This window comes from Phyllostomus discolor, chromosome X (assembly GCF_004126475.2).
Source record: "Phyllostomus discolor isolate MPI-MPIP mPhyDis1 chromosome X, mPhyDis1.pri.v3, whole genome shotgun sequence".
Taxonomy (NCBI): Eukaryota; Metazoa; Chordata; class Mammalia; order Chiroptera; family Phyllostomidae; genus Phyllostomus; species Phyllostomus discolor.
In genome coordinates, this window is record NC_050198.1 from 59,875,228 (window position 1) to 59,886,439 (window position 11,212).

The 11,212-nt window shown below is 38.8% G+C and overlaps 1 pseudogene; it reads right to left on the reverse strand.

Annotated features, from left to right (window-relative positions):
- Window positions 1-4,455: 4,455 nt before the first annotated feature.
- On the reverse strand, window positions 4,456-6,994 carry LOC114505199 (annotated as a pseudogene).
- Between the last annotated feature and the right edge of the window lie 4,218 nt (window positions 6,995-11,212).

An 11,212-nucleotide genomic window follows, 5' to 3' on the forward strand; every position in this document is an offset into this window, starting at 1 on the left:
ACAATTTACACAAGTATATGTGTTCATTTTAGTAGGATGAAGGGTCATAGGTCTCATCAGATTTGCACAGGCATCTATGACTTAAACAATTAAGAACTACTCCACTAGGGGAAAAAAGATATATTCCCTCAATTTAAATCTCTCAAATCTCTCTCTCTCTCTCTTCTCTCACTACCCTCCCCCATTGCTTAAAAAATTTGTTTAAATATGAAAACAATGCAGAATTGTATAAAGTAGAATGAGAAAGTGTCTCAAGTTCCAATTAGAAAAATTTGCGGAACAAAATGATTGACATTTAATGATAACAAGTGCAATGAATATGTACTTTAACTTGAGAACCAACTTTTTAATTAATTTTTTTCATTTTTTAATTTTTTGTTATTCAAGTACAGTTGTCTTCCTTTTCCCCTCACCTCTCCCCACCAACCCCACCCATCCTCACTTCCCTCCCCTAATTCCACCCTCCCCTTGGTTTTGTAGATGTGTCCTTTATAGTTGTTCCTGAAAACCCTTCACACTTTCCCCCAATTATCCCTCCCATCTCCCTTCTGGTTACTGTCAGATTGTTCTTAATTTCAATGTCTCTGGTTATATTTTGCTTCTTTGTTCGTTTTGTTGATTAGGTTCCACTTATAGGTGAGATTATATGGTATTTGTCTTCCACTGCCTGGTTTATTTCACTTAGTATAATGCTCTCCAGTTCCATCCATGTTGTTGCAAATGGTAGGAGCTCCTTTCTTTCTGCTGAATGGTATTCCATCATGTAAATGTACCATAGTTGGGTTTTTTTAGCATTTTATTTTATTTTATTTATATTTTTTAAATTTTATTTTAATTGTTCAAGTACAGTTTTCTGCCTCTTCCCCCACCCCTCCCCACCAACCCAACCCTCCCCACCTCCCTCCCCTGTTTGGACATCCCCCTGTTATTGTCTATGTGTCCTTAATAATTGTTCCTGCAAACCCTTCACCCTTTTCCACTATAACCCCCTCCCCTTTGCCCTCTGGTCACTGTAAGCCTGTTCTATATTTCAGTGTCTTTGGTTATATTTTGTTTCTTTGTTTGTTTTCTTGTTTAGGTTCCTGTTAAAGGTGAGATCATATGGTATTTGTCTTTCACTGCCTGGCTTATTTCACTTAGCATAATGCTTTCCAGCTCCATCCAAGGTGTTGCAAAGGGTAGGAACACCTTCTTTCTTTCTGCTACATAGAATTTCATTGTGTAAATGTACCATAGTTTTTTGATCCATTCATTTACTGATGGGCAGCTAGGTTGCTTCCAACACTTGGCTATTGTAAATTGTGCTGATAAGAACATTGGGCTGCATAGGGTCTTTTGAATTGCTGTTTCAGGGTTCTTAGGATATAATCCCAGCAGTGGAATTGCCAGGTCAAAAGGCAGTTCCATTTTTAGTTTTCTGAGGAAATTCCATACTATTTTCCCCAGTGGCTACACCAGTATGCATTACAACCAACAATGTACTAGAGTTCTCTTTTCTCCACATCCTCTCCAACACTTACTGTTAGTTGATTTAGTTATGGCCATTATGACAGTGTGAAGTGGTGTCTCACTGTGCTTTTAATTTGCATCTCTGATGGTTAGTGCTGCTGAGCATCTTTTTATAAGTCTCTGGGTCCTCTGTATGTCCTCCTTAGAGAAGTGTCTGTTCAAGTCCTTTGCTCATTTTTTAATTGGGATTTTTATTTTCCTAGAATGGAGTCATGTGAGTTCTTTATATATTTTGGAGATCAAACCTTTGTATGAGGTATCATTTCCAAATATGTTTTCCCATATGGTTGGTTCTCTTTTTGTTTTAACTCTGTTTTCTTTGGCCATGCAGAAGCTTTTTATTTTGATGGGATCCCATTTGTTTCTTCTTTCCTTTATGTCCCTTGGTCTAGGGTACATAAGCAAATTTCCTTTCAGTATTGGCGAAAATACTGCTCTGTGGAGTATCTGAGATTTTCCTGCCTATGTTCTCCTCTAGAAATTTTATGGTGTCATGACTTATATTTAAATATTTTATCCACCTTGAATTTATTTTTGTGTATGGTGTAAGTTGGTGCCTGAGTTTCATTTTTTTTTTTTTTTGCATGCAGCTGTCCAACTCTCCCAACACCATTTGTTGAAGAGGCTATTTTTACTCTATTTTATGTTTCTGCCCCCTTTGTCAAATATTAATTGACCATAGAAGCATAGGTTCATTTCTGGACTCTGTGTTCTGTTCCATTGGTCATGTGTCTGTTTTTATGCCAGTACCAGGCTATTTTGATTACAGTGGCCTTTTAATACATTTCGATATCAGCTATTGTGATCCCTCCTACTATGTTCTTCTTTCTCACAATTTCTGTAGCTATTTGGGGTCATTTATGGTTCCATCTAAATTTTTGAAGTGTTTGTTCTATATCTTTGAAATATGCCATTGGTACTTTAATAGGTATTGCATTGAATCTATTAATTGTTTGGTGTAGTAGGGTATACAAGAGACCTACAGCCAACATCACATTCAATGAGAAAAACCTAAAAACTTTCACACTAAGATGAGGAATAAGACAAGGTTGTCCACTTTCACCACTTCTATTCAACACAGTATTGGAAGGCCTAGCCACAGCAATCCAGCAAGTAAAAGAAATAGAAGGCATCCAAATTGGAAAGGAGGAAACACAACTGTCATTTTTTTGCAGATGGCATGACAGTGTACATAGACAATCCTATAGACTCCACCAGAGAACCAACATCTTTAACAATTGTCTTTCTATGCATGTTGGCATGTCTTCAATAAATGTTATGTTTTTTCAGGCATGTCATACTTATTACTTATTGGGATTATTCTTAAGTATTTTATTGTTTTGTTGCTTTGAGAGATGGCATTTCTTTTATGATTAGAACTTCTACCAGCTTGTATCAGGAAAAATATTTAGGGTATGTTTAGTTTTAGTGAACTATCTTAATGTTTTTAAGTTTTCAGTTGATAACTTTGATTTTCATAGGTATGATGCATAATCATCTGCAAATAATGTTTTTAATTTATTTTATGTGTATATATTTTTCTTCCATTTTCTGGATGTAGTGCATTGAGCAGAACCTCCAGAACTTTACTGAATAATAATGACATGTTGAATGCCTCCTGAACTTGTTCTTGAAGTAAATGGGGACACACTTTAATATTTCACCAGCTGGTGTGACATTTTCTGTGTGTTTCTGAGGTGTTCATTTTTTTTTGTATGATTGAGGGAGATGTCTAAAAGCAAATTTATAACCCTTGATGTAATACTGAGAAAAATTCAATTGCCCACATAATAATATTAGGAGAGTGAGGGGACATGGGACAGTTGCCATAATTGTTATGCTTATTGTGAATATGTTGGTAAGCAAAAACAGACACTGATTCTGTTCTCATACTGAAACAAGACCTTAATGAAATAATCACACATACATACAAACCAAGAAAATACTGTGAAGAAAAGGAACACTCTTAATATAATAAAAAAATGGTAGTCTGAAGATCAGGGAAGGCACCCTTCAGGGGAAAACAGGAATGAAATTCTGAGCTGAGATGAAGGAAAGCAGGTGTTAATCAGAAAAAGAAGGATGAGAAAATAAAAATACCTCAAATTCTCCACCCTTCTGATAACCACCATGATAATCCATTCACCTCAACTCTAGGATAAATCCTGTGAAAACTAGTTATACATTTATTTATATAATATGGTATACTATAATATAATAAATATAATATAATTAATATTATATAATATATATTTAAATATGTATTTATAAATATATATTTAAATATATTCTCCCTCCCTTCCCCCTGTCTAAAAATAAACAAATAAAATCTTTTTAAAAATGTTAGATATACACGAAGAGAGAGAGATATATAGATAGATATTGGTCAAAGTGTACAAACTTCTGGTTATAAGATGAATAAGTAGTTCTAGGAATCTAGCATACAGCATGGTATAGTTAACAGTATTGTATACTTGAAAGTTGCTAAGAGAATAGATCTTAAATGTTCTCACTGTTAAAAGTAGAAAAAATATTAATTATGTGATATAATGGATGTATTAACTAACCTCATTGTAATAGTCATTTCATAATATGTATGTATCAAATCAGTACATTGTACATCTTAAACTTACACAATGTTATATGTCAATTATATCTCAGTAAAACCGGAGAACATTGAATATATTTCTATCTGAAAATTCAGTTTTCCCAGTTTTTTGTAGTTGTCTCCATTTATTTTTCTCAGTAGAATTTTTAAATTAAAAAAACTAACTCTTAGGACATCACCTGTTACTCTGTAGGTTATCAATAAGCATTTGTTTAATGAATAAATATGTCTTTCAGATTTTTTATTAAATGAATACTTAACTAGCTTATCCTTTCCTATGGTTACTGCAAATTGAATATTTTTTATATTACACTGTTCATTGTTTTTTTTAAACTGCATCTTTATTTTGCATACTTTAATTTCAGAACAAAATGAAAAACACAATACACAACAACATTCAAACCCAATGTCAAATATGAGAAGGGAAGACTTGAGGCCCTGTAACCTGCCTTAGGCAAAGACAGGACAGAAAAAAAAATACCACTAAACAGCAGAGGAAACCAGATGGGTTAGGGCCACTCAGGGCTGCAGAGGGAGCCATGAAGACACTACACAGAGGACACAAGGTCTGCAGGTAGAAACTCTTAATCTACTTCCATGCAAGAGGCATCTTCATCACACTCAAGAGGGGATCTTATCAGGAACAGCAGAACCAGGTTCTTCTGCTGTTACTTCATCTTTATCAATGCTTAGGCCTAGCTTGGTCATGCAATAGATGCAGTTGGAGTTGGTCTGGGGATCCTCAAGTGAGAAGCCAAAAGAGAGCAGCACAGTTTCAAACAGCAACACCACAAGGTCCTTGACTGCACTATCATTCTTGTCTGCCTCTGCCTTCTAATGTAGAGTTTCCACAATGGGGTAGTTGGGGTTGATCTCCAGGTGCTTTTTGGCCATCATGTAGCCCATTGTAGTGTTATCATGAAGTGCCTGGGTTTTCATGATACTCTCCATATTAGCTGTTCAGCTGTAGGTATTAGGAACAATACAGCAGGGTGAAGACACAAGCTTATTGGAGACTGTCACCTTCTTAAACCTCTTATCTAAGATCTCTTTCATGAGTTTGCAGAGGTTCTCAAACTTGGCCTTGCTCTCTTCCATTTTCTTCTTCTCCTCTTCATCCACAGGTAGCTCCAGGCCCTCCTTAGTAACTGAGACCAAGCTCTTCCTATTAAACTCTTTGAGCTGCTGTATACAGTACTCATCAATAGGCTCCATCATATATACAGCCTCAAAGACTACTTCCTTGCTTGCCCAACAAAAGCAGAGTCAGCAATTAGCTGTTTTTTTTTTATATTTTATTTCTTTATTTTTAGAGATGGTAAGGGAGGGAGAAAGAGAGAGAGAGAAACATCAATGTGTGGTTGCCTCTCATGTGGCCACCACTGGGGACCTGGATGTTTGTTCTTATCAATAGTAGAATAGATGGACTTCTGGGTCTTCTTCATACAAGAGACATATTCCAAAAGAGAAGTCATTTCATCTCCAGACTGGGAGGTGCAATAGTGCAGAAGCTCAGAAAGGCATCACCAAAATAGTTGAGTCCTCATGGATTCCACACTTTAGGTTTTTAGAGATGGCCTCATAGAATTTCTTATAGTTTTCCTTGTCTTCTGCCTGCTCAGAGAAGAGCTCAAGGCATTTCTTAACAATGTTTTTATGAATTACCTTCAAGATTTTGCTCTGCTGGAACATCTTGGGAGACGTTCAAGGGCAGGTCCTCGGAGTCAACCACTCCAAGGATGAAGTTGAGATTCTCTGGTATCAACTCATCACAGCTGTCCATGATGAACACATGGCAGGCATACAATTCGATGCTGTTGTTCTTCTTGTTCTCAACAAGGTCAAAGGGAGCCCATTGGGGAATGAATAGCAATGCCTTGAATACCAACTGTCCTTCTATAAGAAGTGCTTGACTGCCTAGTGATCTTCCCAGTCATTGGTAAGGCTCTTGTAGAACTCTCCATATTCCTACTGGGTGATGCCATCAGGGTTTCTGGTCCAAATGGGCTTGGTCTTGTTCAATTCTTCATGCTCGATATATTTCTCCTTAATCTTCTTTTCTTTCCTTTTCTTATCATTAGCACTATCATCCTCCTCATCTGAGCCCACTTCTTCAGTCTCGAGTTTCTCCTCGTATTTATCTTCCTCTTCTTTCTCCCTTTTCTCTTCCTCTGCTTCATCATCACTGATTTCTTTCTCTCATTCCTTCTCCAAACAAAGGATGATGGGATAACCTATGAACCATGAGTGCTTCTTCACCAATTTTTTGATCCACCTCTCCTCTAAGTACTCTGTCTGGTCTTCTTTAAGGTGGAGGATTACTTTGGTACTCCATCCAATAGGCTCACCATGGTCAGCTCACATGGTAAAGGAGCCTCCAGCAGAAGGCTCCCAGGCATACTGCTTATCATCACTGTGTGTTGTGATCACAATTACTTTCTCTGCCACCAGGTATGCAGAATGAAAGTCAACAACAAACTGTCCAAGCATGGAGATGTCTTCACCAACCTGAAAAGCCTCCATAAATGCTTTTGTACTAGACTTGTCAATTGTTCCTAGACTATTTATGAGATCAGCTTTGGTCATGCTAATGCCGCTGCCTACCAGAGTCAAAGTGTGTTCTTGGGGATTGGGGAAGATGTCAATTTTCAGCTCTTCATCACTGCCCAATTTGGAAGGGTCAGTCAGGCTCTCATGGCATATCTTGTTCAAAGCATCAGAAGTATTACTAATAAATTCCTGAAGGAAAATTTCCTCGTTAGAGTAGAAGGTATTGATGATGAGAGACATGAGTTGGACAATTTCTGCATGGAAGACAAAAGTCTATGCCTTCTCTTCTCCATCATGCACTTCCTCAGGCATCTTGAAGGTGAATAGATGCAAGTACTAGAGAGCAGGGATTGTTTTCATGTCACATATAGCAAACATGTGCATGGGGTTGACTCAAAAGCTGTTTATTGTTTTTTTTTCAATATTTTATTTATTTATTTTTAGAGAGAGAGGAAGGAAAGGTAAAAGAGACGGAGAGAAACAACAATGTATGATTGCTTCTTGCATGCCCCCTATTAGGGGCCTGACCAGCAACCCAGGCATGTGCCCTGACTGGGAATCGAACCAGTGACCCTTTGCTTCACAGGCTGGCACTCAATCCACTAAGCCACAGCAGCCAAGACTGTTTGTTATTTTTATATAAGAAAGTGGTTGGAGTTCCTAAACTTTCAAATAGTTTTTAGTTAATTCTCTTACATAATCTTGGCTCCTGCTTTCTAATATTAATACCATATTTCTTTTTCTTGGATAATTACATTAAGCAGTACTTCTGGAACAATGTTAAATAATTATGGAAAAACTGGCATCTTTGTCTTTTTCTTGATTTTTATGAGAATGCTTCTAGTGTTTTTCCCTTGAGCATGAAGAACTTCCTGTTAAAAATTTATATATTTTCACAGTTCAAAGATGGTGGCTTTGCTTGAGGGAGCATGATTCTCTTCTTCTGCAGGGGAGAGAAACTCGAGGATTGGCAGAGGAACAGAGCAAGTGGCCTAGGTTACTGAAACATTTTTGAAAACAGAACATCAAAAATTATAGTGGACATTGAAAAACCAGATCGTAAGGAGACTGCTTCAGGACAACAGGAACCCAGGGATCAGTGTGGGGAACCAGGGGGTTTGCAGCCCCCAGGCCTGGTGCTCCAGGGTCTACCTCAGGGCACCCAGGAGAACGGAGTCCCTGCTCCTTCCTGGGACAACAGGGACTGAGCAACACCAGGGGAGACCTTGTTGCTTGAATGCACAGAGAGGGGAGTTGGACTGGGAGACAATCACACAGGGGCTGCGAGCACCCACCAATAGCCCTGGGAGAAGTGAGTGCCTCCAGCCTACATGACCAGGGGTGGCCTGGATGTACGCCCGTGTCCCCAGTCCAGTGGTAGTGTCGATCTGTGGAAAACCCAGACCTCCCAGCCCTGAACAAGGAAAGGCTCACGGGTTCTTGGGTTTCTGGAGGCTGCGGTGGTGAGCTGGGGAAGCATGTGCCCCCTCAGGAATCCTGACTCGCGCGCTGTGAACCCAGAAGGGATGCAGCACTTAGGGGGTTCCTAGAGCCCGAAAAGGAGAAATTGGTGGAAGTGCACACCCCCTTACCATCCCCAGAGCTTGCACCGTGAATCCAGAAAAGATGTGGGTGCTTCCCGAGAACATAGTGCCCCGCGCAGTGAAATTTGGGGGAAGGGTGCATCTCCTTGTGATCCCCAGAGCTTGCATGCTGAACTCGGAAAAGACGCCGGTGCTCTGCGGGGGCCCTGGAGCCCAGGAGACCCTAGCAGTGAGCTCCAGAGGGCATGCTTGGGAGCGCCCAGGGTCCTGTAGGGGAAAGTCAGATTGGCTCTGGGGAGAGAGCCCTGCTGGCCCTGGGAACAGTACCTGAGTTGACTTACTGAGTTTTGACTCAGAAGAGTAATAAGCATTTCAAATATCCCTCAGCCTGCTGAACCAAGCAAAACCAGAAAAACTGGTCTGGCCAGTTAAAAACCAACAAGAGGTTTTTTTGTTTTTGTGGGGTTCCCCCCCCCCCCCCTTTGGCTCTTGTTGGTTGATTGTTTGATTTTATCTTGTTTTTTAAGTGACTTTTTATTTTTCAATTCTTATTAATTTTATATCTCTCAATTCCTTATGTTTTTCTTCCATTCATCCTAGTATTATTCCTCCCACTCCAAATTTATCTCTCCTCCACTCCATCTTCTGCTTTTTTCTCTTTTTTCTTTTTTTGAGCTTGCAAGTTACTGCAAATTTGTATTATCTTTTTCTCACTTTTCTGACATTTTTTATTTTAATAGTATTTTGGTATACTTTTTCTTTCCGTATAATCTTCTTTCCTTGGCTGGTTATACTGTCATTTGAGAGGCTCCCCTGTTATCTCAGTCACAGTGTGTTGATAATTCACTATCCTTCCTTTGTGTTCCATTAGTACACCTCTCAAGGTTCTATACTCCTTATTCTTGTTATCTAGATCTCATCGATTCTGCCACATGATTGTTGCTTTAATATTACTGTAAATAAGACCTAGTTCATACAATTGTAAATACTACTCAACACCCCACCCTGATCTCAGCCCACTTTGCAATTTCCTGAACTATGTTATTGTGGGGGTTGTCTCTATTCTTTTACACACTACTCCTATTTACTAATCTTTATTCCCACCCTACATCAGAGTCTGACCTCCCACAGCCTCATAGCTTTCTAGATACAACTAACAATCCTTTCATCCCCAATAAGAGTGTTACCTTCTTTCCATCCTTTCTAAAATGTGGCTAGTGGGGTGGAAGATCATGGTTAACACCATAAGTAGCCAAAGGATCTCCCATCTCTTCTCTACTGGCTGCTACTGTAAATATCATAGAATAGTGTCTTGCTGTCTTAGACCATTTTGCCTTACTCCTCCACCTGATCACAAAAAAAGAGTAGGGGGCAGTTGTGAACACCAGGATACACGAAGGAGACTGTACCACTGAATCTCACAGGTATTCTACCACAGAAGTTCACACGATAATCACAGGGAACCAGAACAGATCAATTTAAGAAACAGAGGCTAACAAGAAGAATCTCACAAACAATGAGAAAACAAACAATCCCCAAATGAAGGGAAAAAAGGAAGTCTCAGAAAAAATGCTAAATGAAATACAGGCAACTCAACTATCAGTTATTGAGTTCAAAACAATGATTATCAGGAAGTTCAATGAGATCACAATGAGCTACCAGAAACTAGAGGGAAGCTACAACGATCTCACTGCAAACTATATAAACCTGAAAAAGGAAATAGAAACTCACAACAAGGGCCAAGAGAACATGAAGAATGCCATTTCTGAACTGAAGAACACAGTAGAAGGGATGAAAAGCAGGATTGATGAAACAGAAGACCGGATTAGTGAATTGGAGGACAAAGTAGAAAAGAACACCCAGAAAGAGCAAGAAAAGGGAAAGAGGCTAAGAAAGAATGAATAGGGATTAAGAGAAATGCAACACAATATGAAATGTAATAATATCTGTACAATAGGGATACCAGAAGGAAAAGGAGAAGAGCAAGGGATAGAAAACTTATTTGAAAAAGTAAAGATGGCAAACTTCCCTAATTTGATTAGAGAAAAAGTCACACAAGTCCAGCAAACACAGAGAGTTCCAATCAAGAGGAACCCAAAGAGGCCCACCTCAAGACACATCATAATTAAAATTGCAAAATTTCAAGACAAAGAAAGAATGTTAAAGGTAGCAACGGAAAAACACAAAGTAACATACAAGGGATCCCCAATAAGGCTAACAGCTGACTTCTCAATGGAAACACTACAAGCCAGAAGACAATGGCAAGAAATATTCCAAGTAATGAGAACCGGAGGTCTGCAACCAAGGCTACTTTACCCAGCAAGGCTCTCAATCAAGATAGAAGGCCAAATAAGAAGCTTCTCAGACAAAAGAATTCTAAAAGAATACACCTCCACCAAACCAGCTCTGCAAGAGATTCTAAAGGGACTGCTTTAAGGAAAGGAAGGAAAAGAGAGAGAGACAGAGGAACACATGTACAAAAAAAACAATGAATAAGTACCTATCAATAATAACCTGAAACGTAAATGGATTAAATGATCCAATCAAAGGACATAAAATAGATGAATGGATAAGAAAACAAGACCCACACATATGCTGCTTACAAGAGACCCACCTCAGGATAAAAGACCTGCACAGGCTGAAAGTGAAGGGCTGGAAACAAATCTTCCAAGCAAATGGAGAGGAAAAAAAAGCCGGGGTAGTAATACTCATATCAGACAAAACAGATGTCCAAAAAAGGGCCATAGAGAGAAATCCAGAAGGTCATTTCATAATACTCAAGGGAAGAATCCATCAAGAAGACATAAACATTGTAAATATATATGCACCCAACATAGGAGCACTCAAATACATAAAAAAAAAATCTTACAGGACTTCAAGAAAGACATTGATAGCAACACAATTATAGTAAGGGATTTTAACACCTCACTATCAAAAATGGACAGATCTTCCAAACAAAACATCAACAAAGATATTGTGGCATTGAACAATACCCTAGATG